Raw genomic sequence first — 14,071 nt, forward strand, 5'->3', positions numbered from 1 at the left:
TTTTCTGAATATAGACCCAAAAATCCCTCAGCTAAATACTAGCAAACTGAATCCAGCAATATATAAAAAGGATTATCCACTATGACCAAGTTGAATATATCCCCAAAATGTAAGGCTGGTTTAACATCCAACAATCAATTAATGTAATACACCATATCAATAGAATAAGGGCAAAACCACACATCATTTTAAAAGAACAGAAAAGGCATTTGAGAAAATCTAACACCCATTCATGATAAAAAATATATTCAACAAACTAGGAAGAAAATAAACTCTCTTCAACCTGGTAAAGGACATCTACAAAAATATCCAGACAACATTATACTTAACGACGAAAGAGTGAATGCTTCTTCCCTAAGATGGGGAACAATACAAACATGTCCACTCTTTTTTAAAAATGTTTTTAGGGGCGCCTGGGTGGCTCAGCCGGTTAAGCGTCCGACTTCGCCTCAGGTCACGATCTCGCGGTCGTGAGTTCGAGCCCCGCGTCAGGCTCTGGGCTGATGGCTCAGAGCCTGGAGCCTGTTTCCGATTCTGTGTCTCCCTCTCTCTCTGCCCCTCCCCCGTTCATGCTCTGTCTCTCTCTGTCTCAAAAATAAATAAATGTTAAAAAAATAAATAAATAAATAATAAAAAAAAATAAAAATGTTTTTAAATGTTTATTTATTTTTGAGAGAGAGAGAGAATCAGAGCATGAGTGGGGGATGGACAGAGAGAGAGGGAGACGCGGAATCCGAGGCAGGCTCTGGGCTCTGAGCTGTCAGCACAGAGCCCAAGGCGGGGCTTGAACTCACAGACAGTGAGATCATGACCTGAGTTGAAATCCGATGCTTAACCGACTGAGCCACCCGGGCCCCCCAAACATGTCCATTCTTTTTTTTTTTTTAATTTTTTTTTTCAACGTTTTTTTTTATTTATTTTTGGGACAGAGAGAGACAGAGCATGAATGGGGGAGGGGCAGAGAGAGAGGGAGACACAGAATCGGAAACAGGCTCCAGGCTCCGAGCCATCAGCCCAGAGCCTGACGCGGGGCTCGAACTCACGGACGGCGAGATCGTGACCTGGCTGAAGTCGGACGCTTAACCGACTGCGCCACCCAGGCGCCCCCGTCCATTCTTGATACATGTATTTAACACTATGTTGGAAGGTCTAGCCTGGGAAATTAGGGAAATAAAAGGAAGAAAATCCAGCTAGATTATAAAGGAAGAAGGAAAATTATCTCTATTTGCGTATGGCATTGTCTTATTTATAGGAAACCCTAACGAATCCACTAAAAAATTACAAGTTCAGCAAGATTGCAGGATATGAGACCAATTTACAAAAATCAATTATATTGCTATATGTTAGCAATGAACAATCTGAAAATGACATTAAGAAAACAATTCCATTTATAACGAGATCCCAAAAATGTTTGGGAGTAAACTTGACAAAAGTAATGTAAGACCTGTACACTGAAAACTGCAAAAAGTTGTTGAAAGGAATGAAAGGAAAGCAAAATAAACGAGAAAGCATTTCATGTTTGTGGACTGAAAGACTTAATATTGTTAAAATGGCAATATTCTTCAAACTGATCTACAGATTCAATGCAATGTCTATTAAAATCTCAGTTGGAGGGGGTCCCTGGGGGGCCCAGTCAGTTAAGTGTCCGACTTGGGCTCAGGTCATGATCTCGCGGTCCGTGGGTTCGAGCCCCGCATCCGGGTCTGTGCTGACAGCTCAGAGCCTGGAGCCTGCTTCCGATTCTGTGTCTCCCTCTCTCTCTGCCCCTCCCCTGCTCATGTGCTCTCTCTCTCTCTCTCTCTCTCTCTCTCAAAATTAACATGAAAAAGAAAAGCTCAGCTAGCTGTTTTTCAGAAATTGTCAGTTTCTATGAAAGTCCAAAGGATCCAAATAGCTGAAACAAGATTGAAAAAGAATAAAGCTGAGCAGCTCAGGCTTCCTGATTTCAAAACTTATTACAAAACTACAATAAACAAGAACATGTAGAACTGGCATAAGGACAGACAGATCAATAAAATAGAATTGAGGCCCCAAATAAACTTTCACATTTGTGATCAATTAATTTCAACAAGGGTGCCAAGACAATTCAATGGGGACAGAAAAGTCTTCTCAATAAGTGAGGCCGGCACAACTGGATGCCCGCTTGCGGAAGAACGAAGTTGGATGCCTTCGTTACATTATACAAAAAAATTAACTCACAATAGACTATAGAGCTAAATGTAGGAGCTAAAATTATACAGCTCCTGAGAGGAAACATGAAAGCAATCCTTTGCGACCTAGGGTTAGGCAAAGCCACGAATATGACTTTAAAAACACAAGTAATAAAAGGACAAAAAATAGATACATTGGAGCCTAATCAAAATTGAAAACTTTTAAGTTGTAAACCACACTGCCAACAGAGTGAACAGCCAACCCACAAAATGGGAGAAAACATTTGCAAATCATATACCTGCTAAGGGACTTGCGTCTATATAAAGTCTTTTTAACAACTTAATAATAAAAATTTTTTTTTTTAAATTCCAGATTGATCTGAATGGACATTTCTTCAAAGGTAAGCAGCTGGTCAACCAGCACATTGAAAAGATGCTCGCTGTCATTAGTCATTAGAGAAATGCAAATCAAAACCACAATAAGATGCTACCTGCCACCCACGAGGATAATTATAATGAAAAAGACACGGAAGGGAGAAATTGGAACCTCATACATTACTAGGAGTGATGCAAAGTGGTTGCACTAGTTCGGAAAACAGTTTGGCTGTTCCCCGAAACGGGAAACATGGAGGTAGATGATCGAGTAATTCTACTCCTGGGTCTGTGCCCAAGAGAACAAAAACATACATTCCCACAAAAACTTGTACGTGAATGTTCAAGCAACACTATTCAAAATAGCTGAATGCCATCTACTGATGAATGCATAAGGAGATATAGTTTATTTACACACCACACCATTCGTCAATAAAAAGGGATGAGGTCTTGATACGTGCTACAACATGTATGAACCTTGGTAACATGATGCTGAAAGAAACCAGGCACAAAAGGTGGCCTCTCGTATAATCGCGTGGATATGAAAGCCACACAGTAAGGACAATTCTATACAGATAGCAGGCATATCTGTGGCTGTCGAGGGCTTGGGGGGCAGAGACGGTGGGGGCAAAATGACTAAAGTGGATTAAAATGTGACATTTGGAGGGTGAGAAAAGTGTAAACTTGATTGTGGTGATTGCACAAGCTCGAACACACTAGAAGTCATTTCATTACACTCTCCAAAGAGATGCATTTTTTTTGGTATGTGAATTACACCTCAATAAAGGGGCTAAAAAGTCGAATCCATGTAAATCAGTCGTGTAGTATGAGTTTTGGTTTCCTTGGAGGAATCATTCATTATGGTAGCGTTTTTCAGTGTTTCCACTTGTGATATTTTGAGCTAAATCATTATTTGTTGTTGGGGAGTGTCCCTTTGTCCTGTGCATCCCGGGATGTTTAGCAGTATCTTTTGCCTCTACGCACTAGAAGACAGCAGCGTCCCTTCCCCCCAGTTACGACAACCGAAACGATCTCCAGACATTGACCAATGTCCCTTGGGGGTGCAAAACAGCTCCTGGTTGAACCACTGTATACAGTGCTTAGTAGCAGTAATTGTACAAAATCAACACTTCAGCTTTTATTAATCCGTTAGGCTGATAGAAGCTTACATACTTGCCCCTTGTTTCTTACAATAAAACTAAGGAATAGAATGTTTTTGCTACTTTCAACTTTTGTCCTGGAGCTCCAGGGGCATCCAGTTAGGAAAACGGTCTAGGTGCAAAATTATAACTTGCCACAGAGGAGTGCCCGCACCGTGCCTCTATTTAACTACCATACTCGGTATTGTAATTTAGCAGGGTCTAATGAAGTGTTGAATTTGCTTGCCACCCATTTAATAGACAGTCTTCTTAAAGAAGAAAGGATCTGGAGAAGTGAAATGCCTTTGTTTTTATGCTATTACTGGTAATAGAATAAATATCATTGCTATCTATGCAGAGTAAGAAAAAAACCAAGCAGGACTCCGTGGAGATTTTACTTAAAATGTTTCACTTGAATTTACTTGTTTTTGGTAACTTAGCCAAGGGAACCTCTCAATCGGTATTCAAGGAGTTCCACCAAAAGCCCAGTGATCGGAAAACACGAAAGTTGATTTCCAAGGGACGCCACAAGGCATGTGATCGATTCTACGGCTGCTTCACACAAAGCTAAAAAGGAACGGATGAGATGGGGCACCTGAGTGGCTCAGTCGGTTAAGCAGCCAACTTCGGCTCAGGTCATGATCTCGCCGTCCGTGAGTTCGAGCCCCGCGTCGGGCTCTGTGCCGACAGCTGAGAGCCTGTAGCCTGTTTCAGATTCTGTAGCTCCCTCTCTCTGACCCTCCCCCGTTCATGCTTTGTCTCTGTCTCAAAAATAAATAAACGTTAAAAAAAAATTAAAAAAAAAAAAAAGGAACAGATGAGAAAAATAACTATCTTGAAACCCCAGGAGAGGCCAGAAGCAGAACTGTGAGTCCTGGAGAAAAAAAAAAAAAATGAGAAAAGTGTGATGAATGTGACAAGAGGGTGTTGAATCAGTCACCAAGAAAAGGGAACGTGTCACTTTCTCACAGAGTTGCAGCAATAGAAGCAAACAAGGAAAGCCGTGAGCCCATGAGATGGGGAAACGTCCCGGGTTTTATGCTCACATCCTCATAAACACATTATTCGCCACTGAGGAGCACTGCCATTGTCATGTACTCACTTTATGCTATGAAAATCGGAGGTCTCACATTGGCTGACTTTCCCTCCACAGCAAAATCATGTAGTCTTTCCATAACTGAGCCCTATGCTAATGAAAGACCTCCCCCCGCCCCGCCCCCACCACCGAGTCCTCTGGAACATCTACAAAGGACGTTAAGATGGGGGGGGTTGGTGGGAGGTGGTCTGAGAATTGCGTTCCGCCTTTCCACGTTGCCCCAGATCAGCCGGGAGCACAGCCAGGATTTTCCAGCTCATTTGTTTCATAGGGATTTCTCTCTTATCCTGTGCTTACTTCTTTCAGTCTAACCAATTCAAAGAAATGGACAGCACCAAAGTCACGCTCCTGTCCTTCCCTCGACACTCACAGTCTGATCTGAATATTTGGCAACACTTTTAACCTCTCTTGTGACTAAATCCTACCCTGGGCTTTTCACCTTCAAGTTCTGCCCGGTGTCTCCTGCCGTGAGCCTCCAGTTCCAAAACTCCAGACGATCTTGGCCACGTGTTAGGAGAACAGGAGGCATCCAGCCACCAAGCTACCTGTTGCGAAAAGCCATTCTGCACCCTTTTCTGCTTGGACACTTACCACTCCCACTGGTCCTGTTCTGTTCCTCTGGGAAGTCCCGGACTCCGGTGCTGAGGGAAGGACAGGATGAGGAAGGCTTCCACGAAGAGTGTGTGTGCACGCTGGATGTGTGTGCACTTCACCTGGCCGTGTGGCTCTCTGTCACTACGTGTGGAGTGTGACGTAGAATGAGAACTTAGATTCGTCTAAGTGAAGGCACCAGGGTCCTGGGTTTTAAACATCTCCGCAGACTCGCTCGTCTCACACGAAATTTCTTCCACATCCTTGGAGTTGACAGGAATTGGACAAGCCTTGGTCTTACCACAACCCAGCGCATTGGGCAATCCAAGGGCGGGACTCTCTCTCCCTCAACATGGGGTTGCCAGTTCAGTAGGGCCTGAAGTTCCTTTTCTGAAAAGGAAAGTCCATGCTGTGGCAAAAGCCAGTGAACATGGTTTTTCGTTTCTTATGTTTTGTATTTGGGGGGGGGGGGGAAGAGGGAGGGTCACTTTTAATCAACCCAAGTGAGCAAAGAAAAAAAAATAGGGTTTTACCATCAAAGAAAGAACCACCTGGTGAAAAGGTCCCATAAAACGTAGGCTTTGCCCCACTTTGGATATCTCCCTGTCTTTGTCCTCTTTTCTTTTGTTCGGACAATCACTTTTCCTTTTTCTTTTCTCTTTTTTCTTGTTTTGCTTTTGAGAAAGTTGAACAAAATTTAAATAGAGTCGTGTTGGCAGACATTTTCCGATGTCGTTTGGGAGAGATTAAGGTATCAGCTTCCCTGACCGTCTCAAACTTGAGACAGCCCCACCTCTCCGTCAAAACTCTCCTTTTAATGAGAAATGGTTCTTCTCTTCCTTCTGATTCTGTGCCACACTCAGGCCATTCCCTGGAACCTGGTTGTATTTACGCCATCTACTGGGTGTTGGTGGAACTGCATTTGCTGGACACAGTATCCTGGTTCTGTACCCACAGCTTCCAAGAAAATAAAGGTCTCGGCCATGACGAACGCTTTAGGAGACACAAATACGTAATTCATCATTTAAAACATCAAGAGGGACACCTGAGATGTTCATTGTTTTAAGTTTATTTATTTTGAGAGAAACAGAGACAGTGTGAGTGGGGGAGGGGCAGAGAGCAAAGGAGCCTGAGAGAATCCGAAGCAGGTTCCATGCTGTCAGCACAGAGCCTGGTGTGGGGCTGGGGCTCATGAAACTGTGAGATCATGACCTGAGCCGAAACCAAGAGTCCGACGCTTAACCGGCTGAACCACCTGGGCGCCCCGAGATGTTAATTTGATTTTTAGCAGTATTTTTTCAGAAGAGGATGTGTTCCGTATTTTAACACGTTAGTTCTTCTTAGTGTCCAATCAAAGGAAACATCCCTGAGATCAGCGTGGATAATAACGTAGGTCAGCTTTTAAATGTGGGTCTTAAAATATCAGGGTGTGTGGCCAGCACAGTGACAGTCTGGATAACCGGAAAAGCCTTGGGCTACAAATATTTAAAAACACTGCATAGCGTTAAAACGAAAGAAGAAGACGCGAGTAGAGGTACGAGAAGCATGTGACCTGATGCTAAAGCAGTTGGGCGTAGAATGGATTTTAGTTTTGGAAATGTAGGAGGCTAAGGTTTCAATACCCAGACAGGGACAGACGTTGAGGTCCTGGAGCCAGACAAAGCAAGAGTGGGAACTGAGACTACCCCCCATTTGGGCCGGATCCTGAAAGCTGACCAGAAAATCACCTACCCATTAGTACAGGGTTACAACAAGGGTTACAACTATCTCCTTCCACCCGGATTTGGGTGTAAAGGTAGAAATACCCTTAAGAATCCAGTAGCATAGCCCTTTCCTATCACAAAGTTAGGGTTCCAATTTGCATCCCCCCACTTTGTCCAGGAATTCCCTGGCAAGAAATAAGCATAAAATGTGTTCCAAACCAGTGTGCCCCTCTGGAATCTTAGGAGATAAACAAAGATCAAAACCTCTTTTGAGAAACACTCTGACAACCCAGACCACATAGAAAGAAAGGAAATTCCAGGGACACCTGGATGGCTGAGTTGGTTGAGTATCCAACTTTGGCTCAGGTCATGATCTCACAGTTCATGGATTCAAGCCCCATGTCAGGCTCTGTGCTGACAGCTCAGAGTCTGGAGCCTGCTCTGGATTCTGTATCTCCCTCTCTCTCTGCCCCTCCCCTGATCCTGCTCTGTCTCTCTCTCAAAAATAAATAAACATTAAAAATTTTTTTTAAAAAAGAAAAAAGAAAGCAAACTCCAATGAAGATTAATTCCTATTAAAAAAATTAAAATATACAAAGACATCATACACTCCACAAGAGGGCCAGAAGGCACATAGTAAATAGGAAATTAGAATTCCATTACCTGGGATATAAGAAAACAATTGAAAGAGAATATAAAATGAATGTGTTTAAAGTGATGAAAGATACAGGTTTAAAAATGCTAGTAAAAAGGAATAAAAAGATTTAATGTTTATTTATTTTTGAGAGGAAGGGAGGGAGGGAGACAGAGAGAGAGAGAGAGAGAGAGGAGAGAGAGAGAGACAGCATGAGTACCAGTGAGCAAAAATGCAGGAGGGTCAGAGAGAGAGGGAGACAGAGGATCTGAAGTAGGCTCCACGCTGTCCGCACAAAGTCCCACATGGGGCTTGAATCCATGAGCCATGAGATCATGACCTGAGCCAAAGTCGGACACTTAACCGACTGAGCCCCCCAGACACCCCAGAAAAAGACCATTTAAAAAACAAGTTATATCTTTGAGAAATAAAATATAATTCCTGAATTTAAAATCTTAATTGGCAAGCAGCACAACAGAAGAGATATGGCTGAAGAAAATATTCGTGAACTGGAAGACAGATAGGAGAAAATTACGAACAATGCAGCAGAGACATAAAGAAATGGAAAATGTGAGAAGATAAACAACTGTAACATATGTTCTACAGGTGTTCCAGAAAGAAAATAGAAAAAATAGGGAAGATGCAAAATTCGAGGAAATAACTACCGAGAATTTTCTAAAGCAGAAGAGAAAGACAAATACCATCAGGTTTCACTTATTGTGGAATCCAACCAAACAACCACACAAACACAAACAGAATCAAACACAAAGAACAAACTGGTGGATGCCAGTTCAGAAAAGCCCCAAAGTGGAAACAACCCAAATGTCCAACCAACCCGGATGTATTGATGAATGGATCAATAAAATGTGGCCTACTCATGCAACGGAATCTTATTTAGTCTTAAAAACGGACGCAGTACCACTACATGACGTGACGTGGATGAACTTGGAGAACATTACACTAAGTGGAAGAAGCCAGTCACAAAAAGCTACACGACGTACGGTTCCATTTGTATGAAATGTCCAGAATAGGCAAATCCAGAGGAACAGAAAGCAGATTCGTGTTGTTCTAGGGGGGGAGGGGAGGGGAAAATGGGGAGTGACTGCTAACGGCGTCAGAGTTTTGGGGAGAGAGATGAAAATGTCCTAAAATTAAATAGTGCAACAGATGGCTGTACAACTCTGTGAATGTAATAGAAACCACAAAAGCATATGCTTTAAAAGGGTGAATTTTATGGTATGTGAATAAAGTTCAATAAAGCTGTCATTTTGGGTTTTTTTATTTTTTATTTTTTTAATTTTTTGAAATTTTATTTATTTTTGAGAGACAGAGAGAGTGCAAGCAGGGGAGGGGCAGAGAGAGAGGGAGACACAGAATCCGAAGCTGGTTCCAGGCTCCGAGCTGTCAGCACAGAGCCCGGCACGGGGCTCGAACCCACGAACCGTGAGATCATGACCTGAGCCGAAATCAGACTCTCAACCGACTGAGCCACCCAGACACCCCAAAGCCGTCATTTTAAACAATCTGGAAAGGTAGACAAACTTTCCCTACATTTTCAGGTTTCCAAGTTGCTCATCTGGGATTCACCTGTAACTTTCTGACATTTCTCCTCCTCTAGTTGATTTGAGGTTGTTTACTTACCACCTGGTGGAGCGAATATTAACACCCCTCCCTCTTCTGGCCTCTGCTCTTTTGCTCTCCTCCTTCCTCTATAAAACGGTCTTGATAATTCCTGATCTCGCCCAAAGGAACATAGAGACCAGCTTGCCATTTTCCACAAAAAAAAAATAAAATAAATAAAAATAAGCCCTGGTTGGATTTTGTCTGAAATTAGATTAAATTCATAGATCAACACGAGAATGCTCACCTTTGAGAAATGAAGTCTTGCCATTTGTGAACATGACATGTGTCCCCACCCAGAACTCCTGTGTACAGCGTCGGTAGTTTCTTGTTTGTTTTTTACTTTTTCCACAAGGACCTGCATGCTTCGATGTCTTTTATCGCATACATATATTCTATCTATACGTATACATATATTATACATACTGTGTTTGTATGTATAGGTATATGTAGGCACATGTATATGCATATATACAGAATTGATCCTCATTATTCACAGATGCCATATTTGTAAAATTTCCTACTTTCTAAAATGTATTTGTCACCCCAAATCTAGACTGGTGATGCTTTGTCTGTCATTTGCAGACGCGCACGCACAAATTGGTGAAAATTTTGGGACGTCCGGTTTCGATCTTCTCAGGGGAGGTTAAGGGGGGTAACACCCTGCCTTTTTGCCTCAGCTTTTGCACTATAAACAAGTGTCCCTCTTTCAGTCTATTTAGTGTGACATTTCCCACACTCTCGTACTTTTCGTGGGCGATGTCACTGTTTAAAACACCTCCCACCCCCAGCATGGTGCCGAAGTGCCCGCGGTGTTCCTACGCCCAAGAAGGCCATAACGTGCCTTACAGGGAGAGTATGTGAGTTAGATAAACTTGGTTCAGATAAGAGTTACGGCGCTGTTGGCCATGAGTCAATGTTTAATGAAATGATATATGCTAAACAAATATGAAATCGTGTATCTTTAAACAGAAACGCACATGAAACAAGTTTATGCATTCACCTACTGATGACATCATTGTGACCACAGGCTTGTGGGACTCACCTCGTATTTCTCTAGAAGCGATGGCTCAGGATGCGCTAATTTAGTTCATGGTGATTTCGCAGGACATGAGTACTGTGAACAACTAGAATCAAGTGTGTGGGAGTATACTTAAATACGTACATATGTATAATTTGAAATATATATAATAAAAAACAGGGGAATCTTACCGTTTTGTAAAAGGAATATTTTGATTCATTGAAATGAAATCTTTTAGGGGCACCTGGGTGGCTCAGTGGGTTAAGCGTCCAACTTCAGCTCAGGTCATGATCTCATGGTTCGTGGGTTCGAACCCAGCATCAGGCTCTGTGTTGACAGCTCAGAGCCTGGAGCCTGCTTCCGATTCTGTGTCTCCCTGTCTCTCTATTCCTCCCCCACTCACACTCAGTTTCTCTCTCAAAAATACGGAAACATTAAAAAAATAATAAATGAAATCTTTTAATTATTTCTTGTAATTCTTGTTTTCTCTGTAAAGGGATGTAATTTACTTTTTTGTAGGAGTCTTCTCCCCGGCAAGATTGCTGAGATACATTTTCTCTAAAATCTTCCATGGAATAATTGAACAGAAGAGTCAGAACCCTTCCTGGTTTTATAGGAAATGCCTACGAAATTTCACTACGAAGTATCATATTTGCTTATGATCAGTATCAGATATCTGTTAGATACATCCTATCACTTCAACTTCATTAGTAGATTTTCTTATGAAGGAGCACTAGATTTTTTGTTGAATTAATTTTCTACATCTATTAAATGATCATGTTTTTCTTCCTAAATCTGATAATGTGGTGAAAAGATAATAGATTTTCTTTTTTTTTTAATTTTTTAATGTTTATTTATATTTGAGAGAGAGAGAGAGGCAGTGCAGTGTCGGGGGGGGGGGGCGGGTTGTGGAGGGGCAGAGAGAGAGGGAGACACAGAATCCGAAGCAGGCTCCAGGCTCCGAGCTGTCAGCACAGAGCCCTAAGCAGGGCTCGAACCCATGAACCGTGAGATCATGACCTGAGCCAAAGTGGAACGCTTAACCCACTGAGCCACCCAGGCACCCAGAGATAATAGAGTTTCTAAAGCTAAACCGCTGATACAGTCCTGTGATAAATCCTACTTCACTATGATATATTTATATATAAGTTCTATTTGGTTTGCTAACTTTATTTGGATTTTCATATGTAATATCGCTTGTTTCTGTTAGTTATCCGAGCCTTCTCGTTTCCTTCCATGTACTTCTCTGGCTTTGTTATCCAGGTGTTTTTTTGTTTCTGTTTTTGTTCTTGCCTCATAGAGTAAGTGGTCAGACTTACCCTATCCGTTACTCTTCTGGAAAAGTGGTATGGAAGATGAGTATCCCTTTCTAAACCATGTGATGATGTGCCTTTCTCACATAGAGACAATCAGTTGCATTTCTTTCATTGTTCTGGGTCTATCTGCATTTTCTCTTCAGTCAATTTTGGTAACTTATTTACAAAAATACTACACTGTGACCTCCTTACGGTGAGTCGTGAAAGACACCTCTGTGGCTTTCTTCTTACTTACTCTCGGGTCCCTCGCTCTGGGCGAAGTCACCTGTCGGATCATGAGGACACTCAAGCAAACGGATGTATGAAGAGGCCCACACGGTAGCGAACTGAGGCCTCCTGCCAACAGCTGAGTGAGTGAAGCATGTGGGAACAGACCGCCCAGCCCCCCTCGCACCTTCAGCCGCCTCGCACCTTGACCGCAGCTCCACTGAGATCCGAACTAGAACCGAACAGCCGAGCTTCTCCGGAATTTGTTTTGGTTTTAATGTTTATTTATGTATGTTTGAGAGACAGAGAGACAGAGAGAGACAGAGAAGCCCAAGCAGGCTGTCCGCACTGTCAGCACAGAGCCTGATGCGGGGGCTCGATCTCACGAACCGTGAGATCATGACCTGAGCCAAAATCAAGAGTTGGACGCTCAACCGGCTGAGCCGCCCAGGTGCCCCTGGAATTTCTGGCGCGCAGAACTTGTGAAATAATAAATGTTTGTTGATTTGTGTCCCTATTTGGGGGGGGGGGGTAATTTGTTATGAAGCAATAGATAACTAATAGAATCATATCATTGTGAAATGAACCCAAGAAAGCATTTATACCAAAATACACATATGCTCAGCATTCCGAAAAACTCAAAGAAGTGTAAGTAAGAAAAGCTACGTTACAATTTTTACCCACCAAATTAGCAAAGATTTAAACAACCTATTTCATGTTAAGGAAAAAGGTGGTAAAACTTGAACTCTCCCTCGGTGATCACAGGGCCACAAATCAGCACAATATTTCTAAAAAGAAAGTGAGCAGGTACCCCAAAAACTTAAAACCGATCTTGAAACTGATCTCTTCAGGAAGTTCCCCTTAGGAAATTGTGAAATCACTCAATCGATTCATTTATTTATCAATAATTTAAAAATTAAAGATAACGCTGAGAGGAAATACATCTCAACACAAACGGTGATTTTTACAAGGTGGTTCAGGGGCTGTGTCTTTAGAAATTTCTGCCTTTTCCCAGTTCTGCTATAATGTTATTTCATGAACAGAAAAAGAAGCAAGTATTCATTTTCAGTGAAAACAGAAAATGGTCTGTATACAAGCATGAAATGTGAAATTGTCAGGCTGTTATGAAGTCAAGAAACATTCAAGTCAGGCACAAATGCACAGGGCCCCCACCCCCTTCCTGGCTTTTTAAAGGTACACCCTTCTAGTCATCTCAAGGCTCAACAAATAAAAGCTCAACTCAAGGGAAAATGAATTATGTGCTTCATCTGTGCAAGGAACTTGGACAGGAGGGAGCCACTCCCCTCCCGTGGGGGAGATTTTATTTTCCCGGGTTTCAGATTAGGAAAAGGGAACTCGGCAAAGGCCTGTAGTTATCTCAAGATTAGGTAGAACTGGGAGTGACCTTGGAAACTCTAAAGACGGGGGTGGAGCCCTTTCCAAGACCCACAGACCCGCCCGGGGCCCTAAATCCTGCAGGAACGCCTCCTTTCCTAACTGCTGGTGGCCGAGGGCTGCCTCAGGACAAGGGGAAACTTGAACCAAGTGGGCCTGAGGCCCCTTCCTGGCAACTTGCAGGTGTCCGTCACCCTACCATCACTCGACTTTATGCTCCAACATCATGGGCTTCTAATGCTGCTTCGTGCAGATTCCCATTCCTGACCCCCAACTTGCGCCTGGATTTATAGGACGTATTTTGCCTTCCTGCTTTGACTCTGAGCATGCCATTAGGCACAGGCAGCACACACAGTGACTCTTCACTCCCTGGTCCCTTCGGGCTGCCTGCCCAGCTCGGGTCCCTCTCTCCAAGCTTCCCCCAAGCCCGCCAAGGGGGCTTGTTTCTAAGATTTAGAGAGTCTGAAGGAACAATAAGTGAACATTGTTTGCAGGCACATTTAGGTGGTGCCCAGGGCTGTCCCCTTCCATCAGTGTACATGCACCTGCATGCACACAGGTGCACGTGCACACACACACACACACACACACACACACAGGGAGTCCGGACAAGAAGCCCTGTGTTACTCCGCAGGCAGAATAAATGGGCATGACTTCTTGGGAATGAGTCTTTCCAGTAAACCTCCGTGTTTCAAGCGAAGAGAGCGCACCCAGAGTGGAGAGGATCACATTGAAATGTGTGCCCTTGAGAAAATCTCTAACGCCCCTGATTTGGGGCAGGGTTTCCTAGTATTTGGGTAACAGTAACCACGTAGTCACATGTTAGA

The 14,071-nt window shown here is 43.0% G+C and overlaps 1 protein-coding gene across 9 annotated transcripts in view; it reads right to left on the reverse strand.

Moving 5' to 3' along the window:
* The window catches only part of KCNJ15 (potassium inwardly rectifying channel subfamily J member 15), a 76,978-nt gene extending 71,289 nt beyond the window's left edge, over positions 1-5,689 (reverse strand). For 5 of the 9 annotated variants that reach the window (XM_042956878.1, XM_042956879.1, XM_042956874.1 and 2 more), the window contains exon 1: positions 5,349-5,679. The gene's annotated coding sequence lies outside the window, so the exon portion shown is untranslated. Of the gene's footprint in view, positions 1-5,348 lie in introns of all 9 variants that reach the window. The other 4 variants (XR_006207731.1, XR_006207730.1, XR_006207729.1 and 1 more) reach the window with 3 other exon arrangements.
* Between the last annotated feature and the right edge of the window lie 8,382 nt (positions 5,690-14,071).

This window comes from Panthera tigris, chromosome C2 (genome assembly GCF_018350195.1).
Source record: "Panthera tigris isolate Pti1 chromosome C2, P.tigris_Pti1_mat1.1, whole genome shotgun sequence".
Classification (NCBI taxonomy): domain Eukaryota; kingdom Metazoa; phylum Chordata; class Mammalia; order Carnivora; family Felidae; genus Panthera; species Panthera tigris.